This window comes from Onychomys torridus, chromosome 8 (genome assembly GCF_903995425.1).
Source record: "Onychomys torridus chromosome 8, mOncTor1.1, whole genome shotgun sequence".
Taxonomy (NCBI): Eukaryota; Metazoa; Chordata; class Mammalia; order Rodentia; family Cricetidae; genus Onychomys; species Onychomys torridus.
The window spans coordinates 36,807,674-36,818,127 of record NC_050450.1 but is presented as its reverse complement, the minus strand read 5'-3'; positions in this window follow the sequence as shown (position 1 = coordinate 36,818,127).

Sequence of the window (10,454 nt, the reverse complement as noted above, 5' to 3'; positions counted from 1 at the left end):
ATATGCAGTAGTGTGAAATTTGAACAGTATTGCAGACAGTATTGGATGGGATGATGGCATGCATAGAATAAAGTTCTTGTGTCATGTGTTCAGAACCATGGCTGCAATAAAGTCACAGGATGCAACGTGAGTGAGTTCTGCCAGAACCCTGGGTTCACGACATATTTGATTTTGAGTTAATTTTGGTCATTGTACTTTCAGAAACCTTTTACCATGGCCAAATTTGTAGTGATACCCCCGTCAGTCACACAACCCTGTAATGGGGTATGTGTGTGTGCCTGACCCATAATTTAAAATGCTGATATACATATATATTTATATATGTATTTGCTGTGGATATTGCTCTGTATAAATAAAGTGCTGATTGGCCAGTAGCCAGGCAGGAAATATAGGCGGGACAAGGGAGAAGAGAACTATGGGAATAGGAAGGCTGAGTGGACAGATGCTGCCAGCCACCGCCATGACAAGATGTAAGGTACTGGTAAGCCACGAGCCACGTGGCAAAGTATAGATTAACAGAAATGGGTTAATTTAAGATAGAAGAAGTAAATAACACGAAGCCTGCCACAGCCATACAGTTTGTAAACAATGTAAGTTTCTGTGTGTTTACTTGGTTGGGTCTGAACGTCTATGGGCATGGTGGTTGAGAGAGATCTGACCTGACTGTGGGCCAGGCAGGAAAACTCTAACTACATATATTAGTTAATTATTGTGAGATTACACATTCATGGACTTACATTAGAAAAATTAATGTATTTTAGTTAATCAATATTCCCCCTGTCCCAAGGCCACTCCTTTGAAGTAATAGCATTAATAACAAAGGGTATTATGGTATTCTGTCTTTCTTGTTATTCAACCTGTGTGTGTGTGTGTGTGTGTGTGTGTGTGTGTGTGTGTGTGTATTTTGGGGTAATCTGGGGGTTTGTCCTGAAAGTTCATTGGGGAGTCCCTGCTCCTAGCCTTCACAGACACTTACAGTCTGACTTCTGGTATGACATCTTCCTAGGTCAATCAAGTTCTTTTTGGTTTTGCCTGATTATAGCATGGATATTTTCATAGTGTTCTGGTTTATATGTTATGTTTGGCTGGACTGGTTTTGAACTTCATAACAAGCAAAGGATAAGACAGAATGGAGGGAATTTGAGATGTTCAGTCCACCTTGATGAACTTAGAATGACACCTCCACAATGAGGCTCCTTTTGGTCTGGCATCAGGCTGGCTCTGGCTCTTCTGTCTTGAGGAGCCTTTATGCTGAGATTTTTGGTTAGTATTAGTGTTGTTACCCTTGCCTCAGGCCCTGCATCCTTTCTCCTGCTGTTTTTTTCTACTTTGTTCCTGGTCTCAAGCCCGCTGCAGTATGTCCACTTTCTTAGTAGGCATGTGTGAAGATCCAGGTATCTAAATTACTAGAGGGCTTGGGAAAGATCTTTAAGACATACCTTGACATCACAAGCTAAGCATCTGTTTGCAGTTGATGTCCTACTTGTCAATCACCATGGTCTGAATTGGAGGTCTCAGGAAGAAGATGGTGAAACTCAGAGGCTTTTCCTCTCCAGTCATAGCAGAAACAGCTCCAATTTGTGTGGATATACCACTTAGAGCAGAGGAGAAGCAGGGATGCAAATTGAGCTCTTCACTGGAATGTGTGCTCAGGCACTAATTTGGAAACATTAGCACACCTTCCTTTAAGGGGCCGTTGAAGTGTGTGTGTTGACACCTGGCATTATCATTTTGTCAAGAATCCTCATACAATATGCATGAACTTAGACACCAGCCACACAGTATGGGAGCTGATAATGATGTTTGTGCTTAAAAATAATAGTGTTGATTGACTAAATCCAAAAACTAAAGTTGAAAAACTTTCTTTACCCTCTACATTAAAATTAAGAAAAAGATGGTCATCTGTAGCCATGTATTTCTTGTTGTTGCAAGTAAATGCAACCATGGGAGCTTACTTGATGTTAAAAGCCTCCATCTGCTAGAAGCAATTTCTCCATACTTGCAGAAAAAAATGAATAAAATAAGGACCTGTTTGCTTCTGACCTTGACTCCCAGACAGATTATACTACAACACTGTTTTCCTTCTCCCTGACAGGTATTAATCCTGAAATGATAATGCCTTGAGTCGTTTTTTTTTCTTCCCCCTGACAGTTTCATCCTTTTACCTAAATGGAGGTGAATTGGGCTTCATAGTATTTCTGGCTGGCATATGTTTCTTGGCTATGTAGGGAGTGAATTTTGTTTTAATGAGCAATATTCTGCAGTGGTTCCCAGCATCTTTTCCTGTTGTACAAACACTTGCCACGCTCTCCCCATCCCTTTTCTGTTGCTTTGTGCCAAGTAGAAATGGTAAATCATTCTAAATGGGAGTAGTCTTTAAAAATCCTCTCCTGAGTCTTGGAATGGTTACTGGAGTGAAGGGGGAGTAGGCAAATAAAAAGAACTGCAAATGAGCTGATGCTTTGTTCCCATAATTTCAGGGCCAGCCCCAAAGGCTTCCTACCTCTCCTCCATTTTCTGTTCACCTCCACCACCTGGTACCATCCTCCTGGGACTTTCTGTTCTTTCCTAGTGGATACACAGAATGGGAGCACTGTCTAAAAGGGGCTCATTGTCATTCAGGCTTCCTTTGGTCCAGACAAGCTGCTTGGGCTTTTCCTCATCTCTGTAGCAAGCTGGAGCTGAAAGGAGGACCTCAGAGGTTACTCTTATTTTACAAGTCAAAAACCTCGAGGCCAGGAGCAGAGACTGACAGCCCAAGGCAAAACTTGCATTGGACATGAGCAGTTTTTCTCTTTGACACAGGGACTGTGAGAATCACACAGAAATAGTGAATCTTAAGCATTCTGGTAGCACTAGGATGCGAATGTCAAACAGGATTTCCTTAGTCTCCTTGATGTTGACCTTGAGAAGTGGAATGAATGAGTAAAATATTAGATGTAAGGGTGAAAAAAAAAACCCAAGAAGGTTTTAGGTACAGCTTCAAGACAGTTCATTGTAGAATCATGGTCAGTCTCCATCTTCCACTGCAAATCACTTCTTAACTCAATTCATTTAATTTAGTGAGGGACGAGCTTTCTGGCAAAAGACATAAATACACACCCATGTACATTTCTGCCTGCACATATATACATGAAAACTTTGAAGGAAAGAGAGAGAGGAACCAATTCTTGATTAAAAACAGCCAACTCTAGGCTGTGATTCAAACTTGCAATGTAATCTTAGGCAAGTCACCCACAGTTTCTCCATCTGTCAAAGACCTCACAGTCTTAGACCCTAGTGATGAGCATCACCCACCCAGACATGTGACTGAGCAGCTCTGGCATCATTGCTCAGTGAGTCAACAACACCCTGCAGATGCTGCTGACTCGCTCAGGTTTGGGAATAACCAAGTGACCTTCTATAAACGGTTAGATCCTAGATGCTCAGGCTAAGCACAGCTACTGGCTTTTCCTTGCCTTGGAGATCAATTTTGGATGGAAAGTCTGTCATTCCAAGACTCTATCTGATTTTATGTAATTCTGATTTCAACTCTTTATCAACACAACACTTTCTGCCAGTGTAAATCAAATAAGTTTATACTTTGGAATGTGAGACAGTCAACATACAAGGCCTTCCAGCAGCAGTGCTGTCTCTGTGCATTTTAACTGTCAACTTGACACAGCCTAGAATCATCTGACAATCGAGTTCTGAGGGACTGCCCAGATCAGAGTGCTCTCTCTGTCTGTCTCTGTCTCTGTCTCTCTGTGTGTGTGTGTTTGTGTGTATGTGCATGTGAGTGGGGGGTTGTCTTGACTGTTAGTCGATGTGGGAGCACCTGAGCACTAGAGTGACGCCATTCCCTGGGCAGGCAGTCTGGGGCTATATGAAGAGAGCTGACTCCAGTATCAGCCTGAGTGAGCCAGCAAGCAGCGTCCCTCCGTGGTTTCTGTTGTAAGTTCCTCCTTGAGTTCCTGCACTGACTTCCCTCTGTAATGGGTCATAGCCTGTAAACTGATTTTTTTTTTTTTTTTTTTAATGTCAGCAACAGAAAGGATCAACTATGAACTTGGATCTCTCTAGTTTGGGATCCAGAGAATCAAGTGTTTGCTGTCATGAGCGTCTAGTGAGGGAGGACTGTTTCCAGAAAAGAAAGGCTTGGGTGAGCTGTCAAATTCTTCTTACAGTTTTGAGTTTTTCTGACCTGACTTCAGTGAGATAGTGTTTTTAGTAGCATGAACAGGAGCCCAGTTCCATACTGCTTTTTACCCCATCTGACCTTTGACTAATTTGTCTTGTCTTCAGCTTTCATCACTGAGTAACATGGAGTCAGAAGAGTGAAGTTCATGTAGAAGTGCTCAGTGCAGTGGTGTCTGAGTGTCAAGCAATCAGTGTTTTCATGTCAGAGATAACACACCGGGAAGTATGCTATGTGTGCCAAAGACTTAGCTATCACAACTGCATCTCAAAAAAGGGGTCAGAGAGCAAATCTGAACCTTTCCCTTGTGTTCTCTATGTGGGACTTTGGCCTCCTGATGCTGCTGAATTCTGACTCAGTTCATTAGAATCATCTGTTAAGTTCAAGAAGCTGGTAGACTTCTCAGAAGAGGGTTCACTATTATGTGCATGCATTGCCCTCTCTTCCTTTTTTTTTTGTGGTACCCATTACTCTCAAAATGATTTGTTTACTTTGTCCTTGCTTGGATATAGCACCTATGTGGACTGGGGCCCTGCCTGGTAATTCTGTCTTCATGGATCAGCTCAGTTTTTGCTGTAAGTACCGATGGTCTTGGCACAAATATGTGTTCTGAAATGATTTCAGGTGTGCTGAGTTACTAAGCACAGCACCTTTGGGATGTGGAGGTGAGGTACAGGCACAGCAGTTTCCAAATTCCCAGAGCAATTGTCTCTAATCTGTAGTAGCTCCATTTGTTTGCCAATATTGTTCTAGTTAGGGTTTCTACTGCTTTGACAAAACACCATAGCCTAAAGCAACCTGGGGAGAAAAGTGTTTATTTCTTCTTATGCTTCCAGGTAAAAGTCCATTATTGAGGGGTAATCAGGACAGGAACTTATGGCAGGAACCTGGAGAAGCAGAGGCCATGGAAGAATGCTGCTCACTGGTTTGCTCAGGCTGCTTCCTTATAGCACCAGGCCTGGAGTAGTATAGTATGAATCTTAAAGAGTCTTATTAATAAAATCAAACCTGAGGCCAGTTATTGGGGTGAATGCTGGAAGATCAGAGAAGCAGAACAAGCCACAGCTACCTCACCTTGCCAGTTCCTCAGCTGGTCTTGTTTCTTCAGACTGCAAGCTTCTGAGTCCTCATCCGAATGGGTCTCAGCTGAACTGTGTTGCTCCAAAGCCTTAAAACAATCAGGCAAAATGCTTAACCAGCCAAATGCTTAACTAACTAAATGCTTAACCAACCCTGGTGCCTGGGCACCAGATATTGGTGAAATTATTAAGGCCACTCCATGTAATTAAAAGAGAGGTTTATTTTGTGGGGTCACTTACAAATGAAGGGATAGGTTGCAGGGTCTGGGAAAGGTATGGCGCAGTCCGGCGGTGTCCTCTGGAGAACTCTGCTCGGTCTACCTCCAGTGTCCAGGGTCCCGGAACCAAGAGAGGCCTCTCCTCTCCATCCTGGGTCTTCAGCTTCCTCCCTCAGCCCCACCTTATGGGCGTGACCATTACCGAAGCCTCAATGGGGGTTGGAACTTCCAGGCCAAGGCTGGGATGGCTACCCACTACAGAGGAGCACCACATGCAGTGAGCTGAGCTCTCCTACATCAACCATTAACCAAGAAAATGTACCACAGGCTTGTCCACAGGCCAGTCTGGTGATGGCATTTTTCTCTCCTGAGGGTCCTCCTTCCAAAATGACTCTAGCTTATGTCAAGTTGACATAAAACTAGCTAGCACACATATGAAGTAAAATAGTCCACACGTGCCAACATTAAAAAGATTGGGAACACTGCAGTACATGCTGAGTAGATAAAATAACCATATGAATGAAGACTTGGAGGTCCGCACTCATAAGAATGTGTGCTGACATATGGAACAATGTATAGAAACAAGGAAGTAGGTTGGACCTTCCACAGAACAGATCCAGTGACCATGGAAGTGATTCAAGACAAAGCTGAGTTCATTGCTTGTAGGCAAAGAAGACCCATATCCCTTAGCAGACATCATATGAGAGCTCACTGGGGGAGAAAGCAAGGTGGTTAGAACTAATTTCAGAAGGAAAAGTCTGGTGAAGTAGAAGCACCTGCCAATCGTGTATAAAAATGGTTGAACAGTTTGCCAGAGGAGTTGTTACTCAGTTTTGAGCTTGACAACACAGTCTTCACGGAGGTCTAGAAAGGGTTAAGGGATTGCAGGTAAATTGGAAGGCTGCATTTACCATTCTAGTGAGTAGGTACAACTGCCATTTATCATAAACTCATTGCAAAAATTTCCTCCCTTCTTAGCGACACTGAGATTTAGCCTATCATTTCAGCAGAATGGCTTGCTGCTATTGGCTGAGAGGAAACTGTTATTACTCATTTGTCATTTTGGGGGATTGAATGAACAAAATGTTAATTGCTCAAGTTGTTCAGGTAAGGAGCTGGGTTGAAGAGTTTTAAATAGCTCGAATTTTTAGAGATTTACTATTCAGACAGGGGTGAAGCAGAAAGGAAGAGATTCCCAGTTCTCCCTTTCTCATTCACTGTCTGGGACCTGACACTTTTTTGAAGGCAAAATTTGAGCCTCATATATTTGCCTAGTGGCTTTCCTGTCCTGTTTCAACTCACTGTCTAAGATGCTTCTGATACAGCTGCACACTCTAGGGTTGCATTACCACTAATAAGATTTGTTCCACTTTGGTTATCTAAGGCTGGGAATACTTGTGTTATGGGCACCTGTTACTCGAGGGTGTATCATGGAGTCTGAATGAGGCCTGTTTGTTGGGATGTGAATCATAAAATCACAAACCACAAGCCAGACCCTAAACATGTAGGCCATGAAAACATGTCATCTCTTTCCTTGATTGGTGGTGGTGATAGCAATGGAATTTGGAGGAAACAGGGAGAGTTGGGACAATATTGGGACTAAAACCTTTTTGAATTTGTTTTTCTAGTAGTCTTAAGCCAGTTAAAATTTTCAGAATTCTTTGAGATATGGTGTTGCTGGTTCTCTGACATTGGCATTGGATTCTGGACTGCTTTTCAAGAGAAATGGGTGGGTCCAGGGAGGATTGTCCAGCTGAGTGTAATAGCCCTATGCGACCAAACTAGCCAGGTACTGAACATCAGCATTCACAGCTGTTATTTCCTCCCTTTTTGTGGGAATGCAGTTCTTGCCAGTGGAGAGAGACTGAAATAATGAGGAAGCTGCTGGTGACCACCTAATGGCAGGCCAGGAGAGGAGTGCCTCAGCATACAGATGAAACACTCCCAGGGAAAAGCCTAATGGGGGGTGAGGCTTGATAAATAAAACACCAGGCAATGAAGGAACTATGAGGAAGCATACTCCTGGGGTGGGGTGGGGTAACACAAACGTGAGATGAGAATGAAATGTCATTATGGAATGAGGGAAAAGAAAGATCGTCAAAGAAGAAGTGGGAAGTGAAATTGAACCCACACTTAATAACCTCTTGTGGTGATCTGACTTGATTCTTCTGAGAACTCCATGCTTCCAGAGGGTCTGCCTCACACTGTTTGTTAAAATAATGCACTTATATGCAGACCTTTTTATCTTGATGATGTTCAAAGTCGCACTACAGAGCTGGGTAAAGGGAGAATTACTTTCTACACAATATAAGTCAACTTGCTGATCTCATTTACCCCTGACTTCCTTGTATAAAGACAGTGGCTCCAATCAGGTGTGAAGGAGATGGGTAAAGCCAGAGATTGAGTCTCCTGGTTTTTCTTTTTGTTCTTTCTTCCTCATATTCTTGCTTTGCTGTGGAGGATTATGGATTTGTAAGTAATACTCCCACTGATTGGATGTAGCTTTTTTTTTTTTTTTTTTTTGGTAACTTGTGAGCAAAGCAGTGAAGATATATGTACAATAATATGGATTAGAAAATTCAGACACTGTGTAAGTCTATATACAGAGCTCTGGATTCAATGAAGAAAGATGGAGTCTGGTCATGTGCAGTTAAAACCAGCACTTGAAGACATGCTGATGTAGGTAGTTTAGGAACCATACTTGTGACACACTGTCATTTTTGTGGTATACCATGATGTTAGAGGGCTGTAGTTTGAACAGTGGTTTAGTCACTTTGTAACTGTGATTTGGGATAGATGGCTTTCTATCTGTGCCTGTTTCCTATGTAGAAAAGGATGCTAGCTAGCATCTATCTCAGGAAGTTAGATTCTAAGAAGAAGTTCTGTCCAGTTTCTGCAGGAGTGTGTCATGCAAACTACCTGTGTGTTTACCTAGAAGATATTTTAAAATGTGTTTAGAAAAAAAGAAAAAAAAGTGTTGAGATCTCAGATCAAGGGGTCAGATATATATATGCAAAATTCCAAATAATGAATATTTTAGGCTTTGCCTACATCATAATGTCTTTGTCACACTGTTCAGCTTGGCTTTGACATGAAAGCAGTCATAGGCCACATATATGGGTGGAAGTATGACTTCATTAAAAAAAAATGGCTATACTTTGTCATCTCTAGTCCTAGGGTGCAAAATAGTATATAACTTGCATTCAATTCAAGATCTGGTAACACAAATCCTCTGCCTATACAATGGGTGGGTATAACATTTTGAAAGATACAATTTGACTTGAAAATGATGAGCACTAGTTGTAGTTGAGGCTTTACAAATTTCTGCACGTGTTTCAAGAAGTATTTTTTGTTTTTCGAGGTAGGGTTTCTCTGAGTAGCTTTGCACCTTTCCTGGAACTCACTTTGGAGACCAGGCTGGCCTTGAACTCACAGAGATCTACCTGCCTCTACCTCCTCAGTGCTGGGATTAAAGGCATGTACCACCACTGCCCGGCTTTCAAGAAGTTGTTTATTTTTTTGGTTTTTCAAGACAGGGTTTCCCTATGTAGTTTTACGCCTTTCCTGGAACTCACTTGGTAGCCCAGGCTGGCCTCGAACTCGCAGAGTTCCACCTGGCTCTGCTTCCCAAGTGCTGGGATTAAAGGTGTGCACCACCACTGCCTGGCTTCAAGAAGTTTTATATGAGCTAAATTCAATAATTAGATCTATCTAGTCTAAATATACACATCACACACACATATGGTTGGGGGAAGGGAGACAGAGAAGGCGGGAGGAAAAAGAGAAAAAAGGAAGAGAGAACATGAGAGATATATAGAGCAAGAGAGAGAGAACATGAGAGGAAGAGACAGACAGAAAAAGAGAAAGAGAGGGATATTGGCTTTTAGCCAACTTGAAGTCTCAGTGTGGAAAGATACAGACCTCAGCAACCATAAGACCCAACATTAAAGCTTCGGGAGTAAGCTCCCTTCAGAAATGGCTCAGCACTTCATTAAAAATGGCCATGCTTTGTCTGTCTCATCCTTCCAGGTCAGCTTCCTGGACCAGTGCCACCTTACCCCAGAGGCCAGTCTGACCTTGCCCATCCATCTCTCCTTGATAAAGTGGGGCTACACAAATTATATAGCCTCCCATTGACTTTCTGTCAGGGTGAGGTAACCAACGTTCTTCTTTAAGCTCAGAGACAAACACATAGCTCACTTTTGCCCAGTTGCTATAATGGGGACTTGCAGGTCAAAGGATACCATGTCATGTCTCAGAGGCGACAGGGTAAGAAGGCATAAACATTTATAAAATCCTGTTTGTGCTCAAGGTATTGCCAGGATATTGAGATAGCCAAGGAGTAAGTCTCAGCTTGGACCCACTGCTTTGGAGGTATGCATGGGGGACAGGATGTAAATTCGGAGTAAGAACAAAGAGCACATCTGTGCTTGTGGCACCCACTGCAGGAAGCCCTGGTATCCCAGGCTGCCTCCTGAGCATCAGCAGTTTCCTGTATTGTGGCCCATGCCATACTAGCTAAAGCTCACAAAGACAAGTATGGAAGACAAGTTTAATGGAACAAATTATGTTATTGAGTTTTTCCCTGCCAAGTTCACTGTTTCTCAGTCAGTAACTTCTGTAGGTCTGTGCTTTCTCTACTTTTTAAATAGCTGGCAAGAGATTCTCTTTACAGGAAGAAATGTGAATCAGAACTTGAAAGAGTGTGGCTCTTCTATTTTTCCCCAGAGAAAGACCATTCTTTCCTGGCCAATCCTCAGTAAGTCAAGAGTGGCTGTGGGGCACTTTCCTGGAGAGGCTGACATTTCTAGAGTCTACGGATGTATTCCTCTTTTATCAGATAGAGTTCTCAAATATGTCTTTGAGGCTAACATGTAATAATGCACCTTGGTTGTTGTGGTGATTTGAATAAGAATGGCCTCCATAAGTTCATATATTTTAATGCTTAGTCATCGGGGAGTGGCATGACTTGAGAAGGAT